Source organism: Myotis myotis, unplaced genomic scaffold (assembly GCF_014108235.1).
Source record: "Myotis myotis isolate mMyoMyo1 unplaced genomic scaffold, mMyoMyo1.p scaffold_m19_p_4, whole genome shotgun sequence".
NCBI lineage: Eukaryota > Metazoa > Chordata > Mammalia > Chiroptera > Vespertilionidae > Myotis > Myotis myotis.
In genome coordinates, this window is record NW_023416346.1 from 46,360,031 (window position 1) to 46,382,434 (window position 22,404).

General features: G+C 37.8%; 1 protein-coding gene and 1 non-coding gene across 2 annotated transcripts in view; both read right to left on the reverse strand.

The window, feature by feature from the left end:
- The window catches only part of HTR2C (5-hydroxytryptamine receptor 2C), a 329,198-nt gene that overhangs the window by 274,304 nt on the left and 32,490 nt on the right, over positions 1-22,404 (reverse strand). The window lies entirely within an intron of this gene.
- LOC118654902 lies at positions 4,517-4,644 on the reverse strand. Its single transcript, XR_004967145.1, has one exon. It is a non-coding gene; the product is annotated as a small nucleolar RNA SNORA35 (small nucleolar RNA).

Consider the following 22,404-nt stretch of genomic DNA (forward strand, 5'->3'; position numbering starts at 1 on the left):
ATATTAAGAAGGTCCAAATTTATTTATGGTTAAACATAGATACTGTTCTCATACAGCAGTTTTAAAATACAGAATAAATATTAGATGAATAACAATAATTTGGCTCACTCCTTAGATTCCTTTTAGACTAGGTCTCCATCAAGCCTTTCCAGTTACTGGAGTGGAGAGTCCATGTATATTATCAAACGTGATGTCTAATCCATCCTAATGGCTCAGGGCCACTTTCCCCACTCCTCACAATAAGAAAACTTGGAAAGGGTGTGGGTTTGTAGCCTTGATCCAGTTGGATTCACAGAGGACACATTGGCTTCTTTGAGTTGGTAGTTAGTTGTTCGCTTGCTGCCAGTGAACCTCTCCTGTGAGGTGATTAGCACTAGGGACAAGAACAAAATTCCAGAATGGCAGAACAATTAGGAAACAGACCTCAGTTGTGAGAATGACAAAGACCAGTGCACAGTTCTCATGCTTCTCAGCTGAGTCAGCTATAGCTTCGGTAGCATAATGGCTATGCCAGCTTCTCCTGGAAAAACCACCTACCATCTGAGGTTGCATCATTTTCACAGGGAAAGAAAATATGGTCCCAATCCAATTAAGAAAGGGCACTTGCTAGTATGTTTCAAGCCAAGGTAACACAACAAATATTTGCTGGCTTTTGTTCACTTACCTGAAAGAAATGTTCTTTTCTGACAGAGAAGCACATGATCCCAAACAGGCTATAACTATGTCACTGGGAACACTGGGAATGAAAGTGATTGCCATAGAAATTAGAGCAGAAATGGAACTTTAGAGATCATTTACATAGTCCTTCCATGGAGTGCCTTGCACAGAGTAATCTCACAATAAATAACCGATGAATGGATGAATCCAGTTAATTCCCTTTTTTATAGATGAAGGAACTAATGTCAAAAGGGAGAAGTAATTTACTCAATGACATAAACTTTGCCAATGGCAGAGCCAGGACAAGAGAACAGAATGTCTAAGTCCTTGTCAATTATTCTTTCCACCCTACTCTTCTTTCTATTCAGTCATTTCCACTGTTGACTGATCAACTGTGAACTATAATTATCTCTATCTCTGGAATTTTTTGTCCATGTGACCTCCTGTCTGCAAGATCCTTTAGCAGAGCAACTCCTTACGCTAGCCTTAACCACTCTAGTCTATATCTATTTCTCTATTTTCTGAATTCCCACACATTTGGAACTTTAAAACAAAGAATTATGGAGTATTTTGCAATACTTCTTGTGTCATAAATTGCATGCTTCTCTGGGTAAGGATCATTTGCTTATAGTGCTTTTACGCATTTCACCATGCAACTCTTAGGTTTATATGGGTGCATAGGGGATAGAATAAGCATGTAACTTAGCATCCAAACTGAGATACTTTTGAGAGTCAAAGAAAATATTATTGATATTCATTCAATAAGTATAAACTATGACTATCCTGGACAAACTAGAATGTATGGTCACTCTAACAATAGTTGACTTGCTCAACATGTGATCAATTAGAATTATTCCATTGCTGATTGTACAATTGTCCAACTACAGGATACTATTTACAATTTACCTTATACTGAGTGAAATTATTTCTAAAAGTAGTAATCACTGAAAAACCATGACATGTGAAATTCTATATACTGAATACTTATATGTTATTTGTTTAAAAGTTGTTGTATTTTGACAAATATTCACTCATTGCTTTAGTTTTAAAAGCTGTGTTAAGTTAAATGTAAAATTTTCATTGGTCCAGTATTAATCATTCCAATATTGTGTATGTGGCTAAGAGTGAAAAAATGGCATTCTCTCTTATTCTTTCCTCATGGTAAAAATATGAAATCTTATGACTTTCTATGTGTGGTAGGTAAGGTAGGGCACTGTGGACAAAAATGCTTACATTTGAAGTTTAAAAATAGACTTATATTTAAGCATTCTATCCAAAAAGCATTGACACACATAATTATGATTTTGAATTTTGAGGGGGATAAATTATGGAGACATTAGTAAAGGAAACAAGTAAAGTCCATGATAAATTAATGTACAACTAATGATTAAAATTTTATAGAATTTACTCATCATGCTATACACATATATATTAACTTAATAAAATAAATCTTTACATTGATTTGATTTTATACCATTTTCATTATATATATGTGTGTGTTGTGTGATAGACATCCCAGACAGAATAGCTCATACTTCCAATTTGTTAATATTGCTAAAGTAGAAGTTCAACGATAAAAATTCCCTGCAGCAGAATGAATGTTAAGCATTTGAACAATGACAGTTACACCATCTGCTCCAGATAAAAATTTGCTCTCTCAACAGTAACAAAGGACACATAGGCAATACATAAAGCATAAATACAACGAGAGAAAAAGCATTTCTTAGATAAAGTGCTTTTTTTTCTTTTGAGTACTATATTCTTTAAGCAGATGTTTATCAAAAACTATAAATTCATAGTCTTTATTACAAAAACTGTTTTTATATAATGAGAGAATCTAAACAATCATACTTTTTCCATCCTCAAAGTTTTGAAGTAAACTAAAGTAACACCAGCTGGGGGGGGGCGGGGAGCAAAAATAATGACATGGGGTACAAAATAGCATGTTGCCCTCAGGAAAAATGCTGAGAACAGACATTATGTTGACAGATTCTCACCTACCCACGTGGACCTCGAAGACAAGCCCCTCAGCTACATTATTTTAAGAAATTAATTTTTAAAAATCTATTTAAAAGACTGCCTTACCACATCTTGTACTCAGTGTAATATGTGTGTGTGTGCCTGGGGAGGTGTAGGGGGATTTCAAAGGCCATTTATTCTGCATTAAAATAATAAGGGGAAAATAATAAAATTGTATCATAATACCACACTTATTCACAAGGTTAGTAGGTCATATAAACACTCTTTCTTACCATGTTTCTAAGGAAGAAGATATTTATTTCATTTCCAAAAAGAGGCCAATTTCTGGAACCTAAAGACAAGGAAGTTTAAATAGAGGCACATGGCCCATCTTCTACTTCTATTTTGTTTTTTTATTTTTTTATTTTCTTTTGTTTCTTCTTCTTCTATACTGCTTCTATTTTGTATCGCCCACATACTTGATGTTCAAATTTTTCATCCTTGGTTCAATAGTGTCAATAAAGATGATAGTTAAAAAAACAATAATTTAAGAACATATATCACATTTAAAAAGTCTTTCTAATAGTCCTTGCCAATTGTCAGGACAAGTATCTCAATTTTTTTTACTGGGTTTTGTATTTCAATCAAAAAATTTATGTAGTTCAATATACATTTTCCACTGATATATTTTATCTCAATTGCCTAAAATTCATAAGATTATAATGAGCTGCAAGTTGTGTACATTTTTTACATGGAGGTTAGACCTATGAGCCCAATGTTCTTTCTGCCAGAGGGCTCTAAAATTATTCCCAGGAAGGCAAGTTTACCATCCATAATTTTAGGACTAAAAAAAGTGTGAGGTCTTCCTTCAAAATAATTATTTTCACTTAAATAACTTATAATGAATTCCTCTCTCACAAACTAATCTTTTCTGGATTTTAAATGAATTTTCAGTCCTAATTTTACTTACCACATAAAACAGTGCCATATTTTATATCATGTTCAAACTATGGTATTCCATTTTCTAGAGCTTCCTTTGAGTTCTGGTTATAAAAGTAAATGACTGACTTCATAGATAACATACATGAATTTATCCAACAGTAATTATTTATTGAGCTTCTACTTTATGCAAGGCACAGGGCTGGGTGCTACAGTAAGTAGTAAGATGTATGAGAACATGGAGTCTTTGCTTTCCAAAAGTTTACAACTTAACAAATAGGATAACATAAATGAATACAAAAATGAATGGAAAAGTGTTTATTCCCAAACTGTGTAGTGGAGGGAGAGATTAGTGTGGACTTGAGTATTTGAAGGTATTATGAAGGAAAGGAGGAGCCAGGAATGGGTCTTGAATGTAGATCTACATTATAAGAAATAATTGGAAAAGGAATTCGGTCAGTACTAGATTTAAACAGACTGTTAAATGTAGGGAATGAAGAGACCCGGAAAGGCTCATTTGCCAGGAAGCTTTGTAGGACTGTCGGGAAATAAAATACACGGGAGCCAACATCTGCAAGATAATTATAATCTCATTTTTATCACATCTAAAAAAGAAAACAACTTATCTCTCCTATCTTACTAACAATAAGGAACTTGCCAGGGAACATAAATGAATTTATCTTGTCATGTAACCACCATGGCAATCTTAGGTCATTACAGTAGTGTCAACCTTTTTTTTTTTTTTCTAGGACCTTGAGTCTAAGTGGGTTAATGTAAATTGCCAAGAGCAGTTAGTGACAATGGTGACGATAATGTAATAATGATGACAATATTTTTTGAGTAGCTGCTTTTAACCTGATACAGACGTGGTCACTCTTATCTAATAGTTGCAGGTACTCAGCTGTTTGGTTCATCTTTTCACCCCTTCGCTTTTCTTAGGCAGAGTCACGGGACCCAGAAGATATGTACCCTCCTGCATGCAGGAGTAGCCCACAGAATGACTCTCCCAGCTAACGGAGGGATTTACTTTTGCACTGCTCGATGCCCAATTGGTCAAGGAGGAGGCCAGTGGGTCACTTGCCAGTGCTGTAAACAGCAGAGCTAGGGTTGAGACTCTGCATTCTGTGCAGAAGAGCCAGCTTGGAGGAGGCAGGGGTGGATAGGAGACTTGAAACATCTCAGGACCCATTGCTTCTTTCACTTAGCATGGCTACTGCATACATGGGTCAGCTTCGGAAAAGGAAATGTGAGTTTAGAATCAGGCAGGTCTGTAACTCACTAGCTGTGGATCCCTGGAAACTCACGTAAGCCCTCTTGGCCTATGTTTCCTCATGTATTAAATTGGATCAATAATAACTATTTATTTAACTGCTGACTATTGGGAGAATTAAAAAAATAACTTGCAGAGTCCAGTCCAGTATCTGACATTAGTAGATGTACATTAAATACTAGCTGGTATCACAATGAAACATCTCTCCTCTTGTTAATGGCACTTCTCTTTGTCTTTTAAATTATTATTTGTGAGGAACTTAGTTAATAAAAAACTTGGGTTTTTCTTTTTAGTTAATAATTCTACATTTTTTCTACTGGTCTCATAATTTTTCCTTACAAAGGCCAAGTTGCTTTATACCTAATTGGTTATGTTGGCTTAAATGCTGAATCAACTATTTAAAATTGCCTCAAGTTTTCTGATGAGAATTTGTAAGATCATTACCCTTGAATTATGTGAATGACAGACACACTTTCCCTGTGCATGTGGAAGGAACTCACATTCTCCCAAATGTGCAAAGCAGAAAACTCTCCGTTTGATGTGCTCTCCAACCCCAATTTTTTGTTTGTTTATCATTAAAAATCTGGCACCTTAAGTAACCACTGGAAAAAATTATTACTTCTGACTTCATTTTTTGCTTCATAAAGTCATTGGTAATTCTATGAAGCAAGCACTACTCTAAATGTATATTGTTCCGATTAAAACAAGCCTTTTCTATAATCCTTCTAGTTTTGGCTTAACCTTACCAAATGATGCCCATCTGGGTGCCCAGCCATTCTGGAATTCTAAGAATAGAGCTGGATTAATTATAACCCTTAGCATGTGAATCACCATTATCATCTCCCCAAACATGGCTCCTTTGATATTTATCAATCAATTAAAAATTGAAACAGTACAATGCATACTCATCGTGAATATTCAATTTTAGGATACAATACCAACTTTTTTCTAAGTAGTTGCATAAATTTAGACTTCTGCCAATAATGCACAAGAAATTCAGTAGATTCACACTTCCTCAAATGACTAGTTCTTTCAGAAATGTTTAAATTTTATCAATACAATGGGTATAAAATGTTCTATTTCTTTCTTGTCTGCCCTCCCTAGATGAGGAAGTTTCTTTACCAAAGCTTACCCAACCTTTTTTTGGCCATGCCCTGCCTAACCATCTCTAAAATCCTGATGCCCTCCCCCCCATGACATATAAATATTATTATTCAAAAAGTGAACACCTATTCATGTGGAGGAAGCCTAAAAGGCCATTAACTTGGTCTAAACAAGCTTCCAAAGAACATGGCATCCATGAAAGAGAAAAATGAAAGAACGAAAGGACAGTTGAGGTACTGAGGAAGTAATCACTAAGAAATTGTTTTAAAAAATAATAATATGAAGTGATATGAAAAAATATCAAATAAAGTTTCAAAACATATAATAGAGAACTGAAATGCATAAATATTTATATACTGTATATGAGGCTCTTACAACCATAAAACACGCACAAAGTTCACTGTTAATAACTCATTGTCGAATTGCCCCCCTTAAAAATCTTAAAAATCAAATTGCTCTCCTGTGGGGCGTGTGCCCCAAGTTGGGAACCATTGATATAGAGGCTTGCCTGTGACTCATTACATAACATATTTTCCTGCTTAAAATTCTAGGATAATGGCAAGTTGAAGAGAAATATGAGTTAACCTGTTTCTGTTTTTCCCATAAAAGAGGCTTATTTAGAAACTGTTGATTAACCAGTTAGAGCAGTGGTTCTCAACCTGTGGGTCTCGACCCCTTTGGGGGTCGAATGACCCTTTCACAGGGGTAGCCTAAGACCATTGGAAAACACATATATAATTACATATTGTTTTGTGATTAATCACTATGCTTTAATTATGTTCAATTTGTAACAATGGAAATTCATCCTGCATATCAGATATTTCCATTACGATTCATAACAGTAGCAAAATTACAGTTATGAAGTAGCAACGAAAATAATTTTATGGTTGGGGGTCACCACAACATGAGGAACTGTATTAAAGGGTCACGGCATTAGGAAGGTTGAGAACCACTGAGTTAGAGTCTAGATACTCTCTTGAAGGTGCAGACTATTTGGCAGATATAAATATGAAAAGTCACCTACTGGCATTATAAAATTTTGATATTAAAAGTCATGGCTAATTGATTCAGACCAGTGACCTAAAATTGTTTTCAGAACCCAACAGACATTCAGATTTTTACTTTTGTTCCTCAGTGTTGTGAGAGATAGCTTCTGGGTGCTGCTGCACGCTCTAGGGAGCAAGTCTACAAGCTGTACTTTCAGATTGGCACTATGGTCTAATGCAGGGGTGGGCAAACTTTTTGACTCGAGGGCCACAATGGGTTCTTAAACTGGACCGGAGGGCCGGAACAAAAGCATGGATAGAGTGTTTCTGTGAACTAATATAAATTCAAAGTAAACATCATTACATGAAAGGGTACGGTCTTTTTTTTTTTTAGTTTTATTCATTTCAAAAGGGCCGGATCTGGCCCGCAGGCCGTAGTTTGCCCACTGCTGGCTCTAATGCTAAGGTATCCTATCCATAGTCAATACAGACTTTATATACGTATGACAGGACCACAAAATGTCTTTCTTGTGCTTGCTTTTACTCTATCCTCAAAAAATATCAACCAGCAAATATTTTTGGAGTGCCTACCATGTTTAAGATACTGAGGGGACTGCCTACACAGGAAGTAAAATGGCAAATAGATTGCTTAATAAGATAGAAGAGATAATGATGACAAATATATATAAAATTCATCCCAATTTATAAGGTCACTTCCTGAAGCCTCTCCCTCTGAAATGCAGGCTTCATTGATTCCTCCCCTCTTTGTATTTCTCAGAGCACACACTTTGTTTGGCTCCTTGTAACATTCTGCCTTTCATTTTTGGTTTTGTTTTATGTTAATTAATCTTATCTCACTAATAAGATTATGAGAAACCTAGAAGTCAGAGATCTTGGTCAAAAGTTATCTGCAACCCCAGTAATTCCTGACATAGTGTTGATCACATTATAGTTCTCTATACTTATATTATCCACATAACCACTCATTTTTATTATAACCTCCAGAGACACAAATGAAAGAAAAACAGATGAAATTCAGTGTATCACCATCAACTACTAGTTCTGGAATCTTCTATTAGTCAGATGTTTACATCAAATTGTGTGGAAACTGAGCAATTTAGAGCAATGAACAGCATTCTTTCCTGTGATGGGGTATTTCGGTATGTTAATAATATTGTTTGCTCTTTTAAAAACTAGGTTACATCATTTTTAGTTCTAATGCAAACTTAATGCACTACCTATTCATTTGAAGAGTCAAAAATAATGATCTTGGATTTATATAATTTTCTCAGAAAATAAACTAAGAACTTTATGTCCTCTGGAACATGATATCATAAAGTATAATGAAGGCAGAGCTGCTGGATCTATATTCTGCCAACTGCTACTATTCAAATTGCCACTGACCTTCCTCGGAAGGCTTTGGAGAGCCTTACTATCCTTTTTTCTTCATCTAATTCAGTGAATAGCCCTTCTCACAGCTATGACTCTGCCATAGAAAATTTCAACCAGCCAATTGTGGGAAAAGAGTTAAGAAACTTACTTTTAAATGGCAGAATTCAAAGTTGGATAGAAGTAACAGTAAAGAAAGTTGTCTTGGAACAAATAATGGATTATAGCATGGGGGTACAGAGAAACTAGATACAAGTGATATTGATTCCTTCTCTCTCATTTGCTTTGGTGCTTCCCTTGGGAATCTAACACATAAATCAATTCCCTAGGTTTATGAATATTGAGAAGTGATCAACTGAATTCAACTTTCTCTAAAAGGTTATCTAGCTAGGAGATATCACATTAAATATATTATCAGATTTTAAAAGTTGTGACTTGAAAAATCTTTCTCCACACCAGAGTCCCAAACACAGGATAACTACCCTAGCATGACGTACTTCTGTAGACACCTGGTGGTAGGGAATGCTTGTTACAAGTGTTATATTTGGAGGGCAAGATACCAAAGCATCAGAACTGTGAGACAAAGATGAGAGTTCCCATCCCATATTTCTAAGTACTTACAGGAGTTTCTCTTTGGAAGAGCTACGACAAATATTGTCAAAACCCCTTAATCAACATATTCCTCTTACTATTCTCACCTTACCATTCACTCTGTCCACATTCTAAATTCAACACCATCTTCAATATTGAGTTCAGAGGCCACTACTTTTATTTCATTACAACACAAAGTAATCTTACCTTTTCTTAATTTGTTTTCCCCCTTGACTTGATAGCTTCCTTCCCTGAGCTATCTTTTTAGCGATAACCTATCAAGTAAACATTTTTTCACATATAATCACTCTCTTTAAAAATATACTGTCTGATATTATATGTCAATTATATATCAATTTAAAAAGGATAATATCAGAAAGGAAGTAAACTAGAGGCAAATCTCTAGTAGAAGGAAAATGATGTGTTTGTATTGACAGGTAAATCAGAGATGAGGAAAGTGCTGTCTACCTGGCAGATGGCTATGCTGGAAGTAGAAAACATAGAAAAAAATCCTACCTACCTGCCTACTATATTTCACCCAATGGGCACCTTAGAGGCAACTCAAATTCAACATGTCCAGATTAAACTTATCTCTGCCCCTCCCCCCAAACAAAACTCCACTTCCTCCTCCTATATATCCTATCCCAGCCTCAAATCACTAATTGTTCAAGCCAGAAATCTGGAAGTCACCCTTTACTTTTTCTTCTCTTTTGCTATTCACAGCTAATCAACAAACAAGTCCTGCCCCTCAAGTAAAACCACTAATGTCAATCCCACTTTCCCAATCTATCATCTTATCTAGACCTGTTGTCTTCACTTCCTTGCATCTCAACCCTCTCCAACCTGGCTTGTCTACACTGCTACACTAAAACTCTTAGTAAGATTAACAATGTCTCACACAGTACCAAAACCAATGAAAAGTTTCCTGATCAGGTAAATTAAAGTTCTGGCAGGAAACAGAATTTTGGGACAGCATGGATAGACCTGGAAAATATTATGCTAAGTAAAATAACCCAAACTAAGAAAGACAAATGTCACATGATCTCACTTATTTGTGGAATCTAATGAGTAAAATGAATTGACCAACAAAATAAGACCTGAAGCAGGGAGGCATGGAACAGACTGACATACCTCAATGTGGGGTTGAGGTAACAAAAAGAGATAAACCAAAGATCTTATGTACTTATATGCATAGTCCACAGACATGGGCAATAGGATAGTGAAGACCTGAGGGAGTGAATACGGGCTGGGAGGAGGGGGGGAAAGGGGAGAAAAATGGGAGATATCTATAATACTATCAATAATAAAAATATATTTATAAAACAAAAATAAAAATAAATAAAAGCAAATATATATGCACATCTATACTAATAAAAGAGAAATATATAAATTGATCATTTCATGACACCCACAGCCAATCAGGAGTGAGTATGCAAATTAACCTGACAAAGATGGCAGCGGCCTTGCCCCCAGCCACTCCGGGTCTCTGGGCAGCGTGCCTCCTCAGGGCCTCCTTGCCAAGCTCCACACCTGTCAACCGTCATTGCAGCCTCCCTGTGGCCCAGCCCCTGGCCTCAGAGGCAACCCTCTGGTGCCTGAGGTCATAGCTCCCGGTGTCTGTATCTCCCTCTACCCCACCCCTGCCCTGCTGCTCTGGTAAACAAAACCATAGCCTTAGAGCAGCTCCCTGTGCATGCGGGAGTTGGCTGGGTGCACAGTTAGCGCGCCCCATGAGCCCCGGGTCAGTCAAGGGGCGATGGTGGCAGCCGCTGCAGCAGCAGCAGGTGGCTCAGCTTTGTTTTGAATAGATTAAAAAGGCCACCTACACAGTAACCCAAATTATCAGATCTCCCTCCTCCTTATCTCACCAAATCAAGAGGGGAAGGGTGAAGGGCGTGGAGGGAGGGCGAGTGGGCAGGAGGCGGAGGACAGAGGAGAAAGAGGATGAGGAAGGGGGCCAGTTGCATCCCACTTTCACAATGGGAAAGTGAAATGCACTAGCGCACCCAACCTCTCCAGTCCTCCTCGCCTGCCTCGCTTCCCCCACCTCTTCCCCTTTGCACTTCCTCGGGAATGCCAGTGCTGCACAGAGGAACTCTCTGGAGAAGGAGGGCAAGGAGGAAACAGTGCTGGAGCCGCCGCCACTGCATAGGCTGCCAGAGCAAACCCCACCGCATGCTGGCAGCCAGGAGAAGGAAGGCCTATTATTGCACGAATCTTCGTGCATCAGGCTTCTAGTATCCTATATAATAAAAGCATAATATGCTAAGTGTCTGACTGATCAGTTGACTGTTTTGTCGACCACTCGACCAGTTGCTATGATGTGCACTGACCCCAAGGGGGCAGATGCCCCGACCTTTAGGTTAGCTTGCTGCTGGGGCCTAGCCAATTGGGACTGGGCGAGAGGGCCAGACATGCCCTGAAGCCCTTCCTCAGGCCTTCCCCCCTGGCCGGCCCCCATGGCCCCAATCGGGACTGGGTGAGATGGCCTCAATTGGCCCTGATCGCCGGCCAGGCCAAAGGACCCCGCCCATGCACGAATTTGTGCACCAGGCCTCTAGTATGTGTATATATATATACACATATATATACAAATTCCCTATATACCTGAAAAACTCAATTCCACAGAAAAATTAAAGTCTTCTTTATATCTGTGAATTATAATGCCCTCCACCAAGTTCTTTTCTAGAACTGGAACAAACTGGAGAACTAGTTGCTTTGACTATCTTGTCCTTACCAGAAAAATAATGTACTTTCTAGCTCTGCCTTTATTTAATCTATTTGGGGAAGACACATAATATCAGGTTTCTTTGGGATAATAGAGATACTTTGTCCTTTTTTTTTCCTTTCAGAATCAGAGGTCACTGTTAGCCACTAACATAAAGATCTGTCTGTAAACTAAAAACTTGGCGTCCCTTTTAAAGGCAAGAAGCGTGCTGTAAGTCATCAAAATGAATATTCAATGGAAAAAGGCATCAATGAGCAAACAATGTAAAGAGAGTGTGTTAGACTTGAAGGTAACCAAGATCAATTTTAAATATAATTTTAAAATAAAATATAATATAGACTAATTAATTTGTGCTTTCATATTCAGGGGAACATGATGTGTTTTGTTAAAATGAATTTACAGATATAAGTTAATAGCTGATTTAAAGGAAGCTTTCTTTGCAGAAATCTAAAGATATGAAAATAATAAGTAATAAGGGAAATGAGTCATTCATTCACTCTTTCATCCAACATTTATTGGACACATTTATGGAGCACTTCCGTACTGTTAATAAACATTGCTTCAACTACTAAAATACTACTTTTGAACTGGGGCACAAATATTCCCAGTGAATTATAATATTTTAATACCATTATAAATAATATTATTTTATTAAATATAAGAATACTTAAAAATATCTATTTAAGTCCTTAGTAAATAATGGATGAGGCAGAAAAAAACAAACTCAGAAACTTTGAAGTATATGCTGAGTATTTCAGCCATAATCAATTTTACTCTCCTGTTTCCAGGCACTTAAGCCAGTCATTTTTTTCCTAGCCAAACATTGTTTTCAGAAATTAAACTGTCAAGTTCATTATGCAGAGGCATGCCACTAAATAATAGAAAATATCAATATTCATTTTGTCTTATTTAAAATTTCTTTATTGATTCAGAGAAGAAGGGAGAGGTAGAGATAGAAACATCCATGATGAGAATCGTTGAACCGCTGCCTCTTGCATGCCCCCTAGTGGGGATTGATCCCGCAAACCTGGGCATGTGCCCTGACAGAGAATCAAACCGTGACCTCCTGGTTTATAGGTCTATACTCAACCACTGAGCAACACCAGCTGGGCTTATTTTGCCTTATTTGAAAAGAAAAAGCATTCTTCAAGAGAAAATTTAGCCCTAGCTGACATGGCTCAGTGGATAGAGCATCGGCCTGCAGACTGAAGTGTCCTGGGCACATGACTGGGTTGCGGGCTTGATCCCCAGTAGGGGATGTGCAGGAGGCAGCCATTCAATGATTCTCTCTCATCATTGATGTTTCTAGCTCTCTCTCCCTCTCCCTTCCTCTCTGAAATCAATAAAAATTATATATTTTTTTAAAAAAAGAGAAAATTTATAGGGTTTTGACATTTACTAAGTGGCAGCTATATGACAGAAAGTTAAGTGGGTTGCTTCATGCAATCCCTCTGACAAACTTATTTTGTACTGACTTCCATGTTATGGTTGCTGTAAATAAGGCTTTGAGGAGTTAAGTAAATGGCAATAATGCTAGTGACAATAATAGCAAGAAAACAACAACAGCTAACTTTTGTTTAGCATCTGATATGTACTAGGTATTTAATATTACAAGATTTACACAATAGCAGTTTTTCTTTGGCAAGCCCATAGGACCCAGGGAACCTGGATAATTCACTTACACCCTGGAGGCCTCACATGTTAAGTATGAGTAACAATAACCACTTTCATTTGGAATATAAAAATTAAATGGAATAATTTATATAATTTTCAGCACATTGCCTAGCATTGAGTAGATGTTCAATAAATGATAGTTTATATTGTAACTATATACATCATGTCTCCTCATTTAATAAGAAACCTGACCACGGGTCCTTTGAATAGTCAAAACAAAACAAAAGCTTATAATTTCCCATATCTACATTTGCTATTCTTCCTAATTTCCATTAATAAAATCATGCTGCTTTTCCTCTCATGGTTTGTCAGTATGTAAAAATCACCTAAAATTTTCTGACCAAAATTTTAGCTTTCCTTCAATTGTGGAAAAGTGGAAACTCTCCCTTTGTTCTCCCTGTGGGCTAACTTTGCCAGAGGCGGGAGGTGGGCTCTGACTAAAGCACAGCTACTGGTAGATGCATTCCCTATTTGGGGGGAGATCTGAGTAAATAAGTGGTGGCCATAAGTTCCCATTTATTAGATTGTTTGGAGAACTAAAAAAAAAAAAATTCCTGAAATCCCTTGTGTATAAGTTTTCAGAAAATCTTAATTCATTTTCCAGCATTCCAATGCCACATACATTACTCCAAAAGAACTAGACAAAGTCCTTTTCAAAAGGATGAGTTGGAAAATGTAAAGAGAATTAGTAGAACATTCCAAATGTATTGAGATTGAGTTAAATTTGTGTTTGATATTTCTTCTTTCATAATTCCCAGCTCTGATGTTTTTTATAATATTCCATCATCTCACTCCAAGGCCTCTTCCAGAGAAATAATAGAACCATCTTCTAAAAAAAACACCAATGCTCATTTTACTCCTCAGCATGTATGCCTTCTCTTTCGCTCATCAGCAAAGTCTGTCAGATGCTGAAACATTTGTAGAGACCATCTTTTTAATCTTCAATCCTCAGTTCTTAGTTTCTTTTTTAGGCTGCTGTGTGCTTTGTAACAAGGGACAAGTGGCTTGATTGCCTTGCTCTGCCTAGCTCTGTGATACTCATCTCACTTCTCATCAATGAATTTCAAACCCTGATCATTGATAAATGCTTCCACAAAGCTTTCACAGGAGAGCAGTCTGCAGTCACTTGCATAGAGTCCTGACCTTCCAAATGTATTTTTCCTGCCCCCCAATCATTTCTATTCTCTTTCTGCCTCTCAGCAGAAATGTGGAAGCACCCCCACTTCTCATTTATATGCTCAACTGACACCACAACTCATTAAATTTTGAAACCATTTAAATATGCATATAAGGAATCCACATTTCATTCAAGCCTTCTCAAACCAGAAAGGCTAGTTCTTTTTTTTTTTTAACACTTTTTATTTTCCATGTCAATATTTTCTTATAAATGTAAATGTCCATGATATATAAGTATATAAAATATTATTTATGCTCTCAAAGTCTAAATTATTTGATAAAAAATGAGACATATTTTTTCAGGGTAAAATTTCTCCCTGAATATGAATAAACTCATAACAGAAAGGCTATTATACCACATTCCTATGCTTTCAGTTTGGAAAACACGAAGTTGCTGCTGTTTGCCTATATCTCTTTCACTATTTGCCACTTCTCTGTTCAGAAAAGCTTTACTTCCTCAAGCCTTAGCTCAACTGCAATCTTTCCCTCAGAGCCTCCTTCTCTCTTCACACACCTCCCGCCTCTGGCAAAGTTAGCCATTGATATTTTATGCTCTAGCATAGTGGTCAGCAAACTCCAGACTGTCTTTGTATGGCATATGAGCTAAGAATGGTGTTTACATTTTTATATGATTGGCAAAAATCAAAAGATGAATAATATATCATACTATGTGAAAATTGTATGGAGCTTGAATTTCAGTGTTTATAGAGTTCTTGGACCTCAGCCACACCCATTCATGTATATGTTGCCTATGGCTGACTTCATGCTATAAGTTCAAAGCTAAGTAGTTGGGAAAGACTACATGGTCCACAACATCAAAATATTTATTATCTGGCTCTTTACAGAAAGTTTGTCGACCTCTGCTTTTTTACCTTGCTGCTCCAAGTGTACTCCGTGGGCTGGCAGCCTAACATCACCTGGGAGCTTGTTAATAACACAAAGTCTCCGGCCCATCCCGGGACCTACTGAATTAATATCAACATCTGAACAGTATCCCCAGATGATTCTATACACAATAAGTTTGAGGAACGTTGTTCTAGCACTCATTGTGTTGTCTTAAAATTGTTTGTCAATATTTTAACAGGTAAAAAAAAAATAGAAATATGACCAGGGTATTAAAATGTAAGAGTTATGGAAGATATGTGATTTAGGACACATCTGGGTCATTGCAAAATAACACAGTGTAATTCATTGTACTAAAAATAAAGTACAGCCCTAGCGGGTTTGGTTCAGTGGATAGAGTGTTGACCTGCAGACTAAAGGGTCTTAGGTTCAATTCCAGTCAAGGGCACATGCCTGGGTTGCAGGCTCGATCCCCAATGGGGGGGCGTGCAGGAGGCAGCCAATCAATAATTCTCTCATCATTGATGTTTCTATCTCTCTCTCCCTCTTCCTTCCTCTCTGAAATTAATAAAAATATATTTAAAAAATGAAATACAATATCACATTAAAGCAGAAAGAAGAAAGATTCATTCATCTTTTTATTTTTGCCAAGAGGAAATATGAACTAAAATTGTTATCACTTAGCAATGTATTCATTCAGTAACATCACATTTCAATTATATTCATGTCTATGCTATCTAGTCCATATAGTCATATATTTACACTATATTATATATGTTATATTTTTTTAAATATTTTTATTGATTTCAGAGAGGAAGGGAAAGGGAGAGAGATAGAAACATCAATGATGAGAGAGAATCATTGATTGGCTGCTTCCTGCACATCCCCCACTGGGGATCAAGCCTGCAACCCGGGCATGTGCCCTTGCCCGGAATCGAACCTGGGACCCTTCAGTCCGCAGGCTGACGCTCTATCCACTGAGCCAAACCAGTTAGAGCTATATTCTATTTTTAAGCGTGAAACATAAGCCCCTTTAGCAATGATCCCAAATACTTTATAGGTTGTGCTATAACTCAGTTTTCACAATTTTGAATTTGCTTGTTCCATAATGCATGGCAGTGATATGATTTGGTTACCTGCCTATGAAGTTCTTGGTGCATGAAACAGGGCAAGAAAAACCTATCAAAATCCCTGTTGGACTGCTCAACAATTCAAACTAGGCATTTATAAGTGTCAACTGCTTGCAAAGCTAATGTTATTTAAAGTCTTGACAATACTTTTACTGCTGTCACAGTTAGTTCATAGCTCACGTATGCAAACCTTTGTTAAGGTCTTAGTAACTCAGGCCTCTAATTTTTGACCAGGCTGCAATATTTACAGCTACCACTTGGTGGGGAGTAGAAAAATATCCTCTGCAATTGAACAACCACATATTAACCATCTCAAAAAGTCACACAAATGACTTTTTAATAGATAGAACCTATTTGTTTATTCAGTTATTCAGTGAAATGAATATTTACTGAACCATATGCTAGGCAATGTGCTAGATGCTAAGAATGCAATATTAAGCAAAAGCAAATACAGTCCCTGATCTCATGGAGTTCACATCTAGTGGAGGAAGTGGCAGTCCCCAACTAATCACAAACATAAATGTATAGTTATAAACTGCGATAAGTGCTATGAGGAAAGTCACCCAGTGTTATCTATGAGGGCGCATAACAAAAGAAGTTGACCTAGTCTTGGAGGTTTGGGCGGGGAGGGACCGGTTAGAAAGGTGTCCCTGTTCCCAGGAGAAATATCTCTTAGGTTGTGCTCTGGAGGTTTAATAGGAGTTAACTGGTGATGTAAGTGTCAGGAGAGGTAGGAATTGCAAGGAAGTATTCGCAACAGAGGAGAGAGCATGATGTGTTCAAGGAACTGACAGTAGACAGTGTAGCTGAAGCATTCATGTGGAGGGTGGGGGGAAAGGGTAAACTATGCTACTGATGAGGTAGATAGGGGCCAGACCAGGCTGCCTTTCATAAACCATGATAAAGGTTTTGGTATTTATTCTAAAACCAGTAAGAATTGGGAGGATGGATTTGAGAGTGCACATGTGTAATTGGGGCGATTAGTTAGAAGGCTGTTTCGGACTCTGAAAAAAGATGACGGAAAGCCAAACTGGTATGAAGAGAGTGGAAATGGAGTGAAAATGTTTAGGAAGTAAAGCTGACAGAAGTTAGTGATGAATTTGGTTTGGGGGCATAAGGGATAGAAAGATGTTCAAGGATGACTTGATCCAGCTAATTAAATGACTCGTTACCAGTGAGGCTAAGAAACTTGCAACACGTTGATAACATGTTTTCATATAATCTAAACCCTATGAAGTCAATGAGAACACTCAGTGGAATGCAATTAATTATATATAGATGTTAATTGATGTTTACTTTTAATGAACATATCACAATTATATGATTTGATTTTCATATTAGCACATTAGCATCTCTAAAGATATAAGTAAAGATAGTTTTGAGGAAGCTAAATAAACAACCCTACCTAAATGTACAAAGAGGGAATAATTCATAAAGCCATATTAGCAAGCTCATATATGCAATGTATTACTTATCTGAGCCATATGTTTAATTTTGATAGGGGAAAATAATTTTTAAATAAGAATGAAATGAGATAGAATAGGGAAATATTCATTTCACACAACATGTAAAATTTTCCAAGCCATTAAAATATCTTTATGTTATTTAAAAGATATGGGCTATTTTTTTATTCTGACCTAAGGACATATTCGTTGATTTTTTTGAGAGAGAGGGGGGAAGGGAGAGACGGACAGAGGGAAATATTGATATGAGAATGAAATATCGACAGGTTGCCTCCTGTACATGCCCGACCAGAGATCGAAACTGCAACCTAAGCATGTGGCCTGACCAGAACTGAACCCGTGCCCTTTCGGTGTACTGGGGGACGCTCCAACCAACCGAGCCACATCAGCCAGGGCTGGGCTATTTTTTTTTTTTTTTAATTAGAGCAATATGTACTAAACGTAAGACTAATAAATATTTTTAAAGAGTGAAATAAAAACAGTATTGTTTATATCATAAACTCTTTGATCATGATATCCACTATACGACGTGCTGATTTACTTGCTGCAGTTACTTAAGTCATACCCATATTTCATATTTAAAGCGATATAAATGTTTTGAAAAGTATAATTTAAAAGTACAAGAATATTTTTGAAAGGCATATGGTTAAAAACAAAAAGCATACACAGACAATTATTTTACTGTTATCTAGTATGGATGGACATGTAACTCTACTGTGTAGCTATTTGACTACTTACCTTTCCAAAATAAAGTAATTTTCACTTATTTTGAAAAGTTGAACTATCTTAGAATGCGTGCCTTCCAAACTATATTGTCGGCCTTGTTGGATTTTGGTGCAAACTACTCAGAGTGAAAAATATGTACAGCATATAGTTTTCAAGTTATTAGTTGGCTCAATTAGATTATTAAATCCAATAAAAATGTCATTAGGTACTTAGTTAATGCCATGTTTTAGAGTTCAATTGATTATTATAGAGGACCACTTAAATTTTTAGAATATAAATAAAAGTAAAAAAAATGAGAAATGTGAAATTATCTTATTAAGTTTCAGATTTTTCTATGCTTTAAATGTGTGTATATATTCATTTACTAAAAAGCATGCCAGACTGGGTACCTTTCTTCTAGAGGTGCAATTATTTTATCATTTTTAGTTCATAGTTTTATTGAACTAATATTGAATATGTTATTAAATATGTATTATGTGCAAGACATTGTTAGTTCCTATAGGTGATATAAAAGGCATATACTCTGCACAGGACACACTATGATATTAAGTATGATATTACTTAACACAAATTCTGTATACCTTTTGGGAGTTTTGATTACGTATTATTTACTTTAACCAAACAAAGAGTTGAACAGCAATAAAATATATTTACTTTTAATTATAACCAAGAAATTAAAATATTTGTGAAGAAAGAAATTAACTAAAATGCACTGCAAAGTGAAATAAGGGAAAAGTCTATCAATGTAGGTAATGTTTGATTTTCATTAGCATCTATGTCTAGAACTAATTTAGTAACCTAGAGTAAAGAACTCTGATATACTCAGGTATATATCAGAGAACTCATATTGAAACAAAATCCTGTTAAGTAAAGCTGTATTTATTTGTAGTAACACAATGCCTCATAAATAAAAGATAGAAAGATAAAATTTTGTTAATATAGGTGTTAAGAAAGTGACAAGTATAAATCCCGGCATGACATTGTAAAGGCGATGTATGTACAACATTTCTTCATTACATCCGTCTTCTCTGTGAAGAAGCTTTAAATAGGATTTTACAGGGGAAAAAAATAACGTTTACCTTTAATACTTACTGATATTACAAACCTTATCCAGCTCAGGAGGAGCACAGCTGTCCAAGTGATTATTTTCACAGGAGACATTGAATTCATTACCTAAGTTATTACTTTGTGGGGATATCACTCACTATATATATCATAGTAGCATAGGTAACATTAGGGCTTAAGGAAAGGTATTACTAAGTTTGAGTGATAGCTAAAAGCCAATCAGGTCAACTGACTTTTCTTTTTTACGATCAATGGAATCTTACATAGTTTAAAATAGCCACAGAAGTCACCAGGGACCCACATTTTAAACACTTGAAGAATTTCAGGTTGTAGATGTATAGCCATTATAATAAAGCTCTTGGTACAGTGAAAATGAACACATTCCATGCCATTAGTAATTATTCACCATTAATAACCAACTTCTAACATTTACATTAAGTATACACTGTGCGTAAATTTTTCATGTCACTAAAACACCCTGGAGATGCCAGCCTTGTGGAGAAGTGAAGAAAGAACAACCTTACAAACTTACATGATGAGATTTGGGGCATATTTTTCCTTTCAGCCCATCAGGGAATTCCATGGCTGGAGCCACATTTTCAATGTTAAAATGTGTCTCTCTCTGGATGGGATAGGCTTGTTAGGTATTTGCCCCATTGGGATGAATTTGTGTATCAAATATTCTCCAATTAGCAAGTGGGTAAGAGCAAGGTGTCAACAGGCCTGTGTGTAAAGAGGGGTGCACAGGCCTGGGAGAAGAGCAAGGAGCAATCGTTATGGAGACAATATGGTAAGGATAGATAGTGCTGAAAGGAAGATGCTAAAGAGGAAATTGGTTTTCATATTCTACTAAAGCTGACTGGTTTTTACTACTAGGCACGGATTACTATGCCACTGATATAAGTGGGATGGCCTTGTATGAACACTGTTGAAAGCCGGAGAGTGTGAACTTACCTTCATGTCCGTGTTAACTTGTTTCACAAACGCAGTGAAAACATCTGCAGGCAAACTCAAATCTTCACAGACTTACAATGAGTGGCTTCCTGTGCATGCTCAGAACAGCTACTGGGGCTCTTTAAAATTGTACATTTTACACTTTCTGAATTTCATTTTTTCCTCCATGGAAAGCTGCCTATAACATCATGAACTTTTTCAATACATATTAAACGAAGAAGCGTAACCTTTGTCATCATCTTAAATGGTGAGTCAATAAACAACATAGCAGGGCAATTTGATGTTGGCCATCCTAACATTATAATGGCTATATTATAATGCAGCCATTTTAATGCAACTGTCTTGATGTAAAATCACTTTTTTCTTTTATTTTTTGATCATTAATAATGTGTAGAACAGACATTCCCAAGTCTATTCCATCCCTAACCTCTCTCCAATTTTGATAGACTTCCACTTTCTCCTTTATTTTTGATTGTTTAATCTTTTATATAATGAGTATATAGTAATTTTATACTAAAAAAAAACCTATTAAAATTTTACTGTCAAAATAAATTAACCTCTATGATCTTATCAGTTCTTTTCTCAGCAGTATCATTCTAAAAACATTTTTGTAGTATTAAATATATGTATACTGGAGGCCTAGTGCATGAAATTCGTGCAGGGGGGGGGGCTGTCCCTCAGCCCAGCCTGCACTCTCTCCAATCTGGGACCCCTCAAGGGATGTCCGACTGCCCACCAGGATCGGGCCTAAAAGGGCAGTAGGACATCCCTCTCACAGTCCAGGATTGCTGTCTCCCAACCATTCGCCTGCCTGCCTGCCTGATTGCCCCTAACTGCTTCTGCCTTCCAGCCTGATCACCCCCTAACCATTCCCCTGCCATCTTGATTGACACCTAACTGCTCCCCTCCCGGCCCGATTATCCTAACAGCACTCCTCTGCCAGCCTGGTCACAACTGACTGCCCTCCCCTGCTGGCCTGGTCACCCCCAACTGCCCTTCCCTGCTGGCCCAGTCACCCCTAACTGCTTTCCTTTGCCAACCTGGTCACCCCTAACTGCCCTCTCCTGCTGCCCTGGTGGCCCCTAACTGCCCTCCCTTGCCAGCCTAGTCACCCCTAACTGCCCTTGCCTGCTAGCCTGGTCGCCCCCAATTGCCCTCCCCTGCAGGGCTGGTTGCCCCTAACTGCCCTCACCTGCTGGCCTGGTCACCCCTAACTGCCCTCCCCTGCAGGCCTGGACACCTCCAACTGCCCTTCCCTGCTGGCCCAGTTGCTCCTAACTGCCCTCCCCTGCTGGCCTGGTCTCCCCTAACTGCCCTCCCCTGCTGGCCTGGTTGCCCCTAACTGCCCTCCCTTGCAGGCCTGGTTGCCCCTAAGGCCCTCCCCTGCAGGCCTGGTCGCCCCTAACTGCCCTCCACTGTCAGCCTGGTTGCTCCGAACTGCCCTCCCCTGCCAGCCTGGTTGCCCCCAGCTGTCCTCCCCTGTAGGCCTGGTTGCCCCCAATTGCTCTCCCCTGCAGGCCTGATGTTGCCCCCAATTGCCCTCCCCTGCCAGCCTGGTCACCCCTAACTGCCCTCCCCTGCCAGCCCTATTGCCCCCAACTGCCCGCCCCTGCAGCCCTGGTCACTGCCAACTACCCTCCCTTTCAGGCCTGGTCCCTCCCAACTGCCCTTCCCTGCTGACCATCTTGTGGTGGCCATCTTTGACCACATGGGGGCAGCCATCTTTTGTGTTGGAGTGATGGTAAATTTG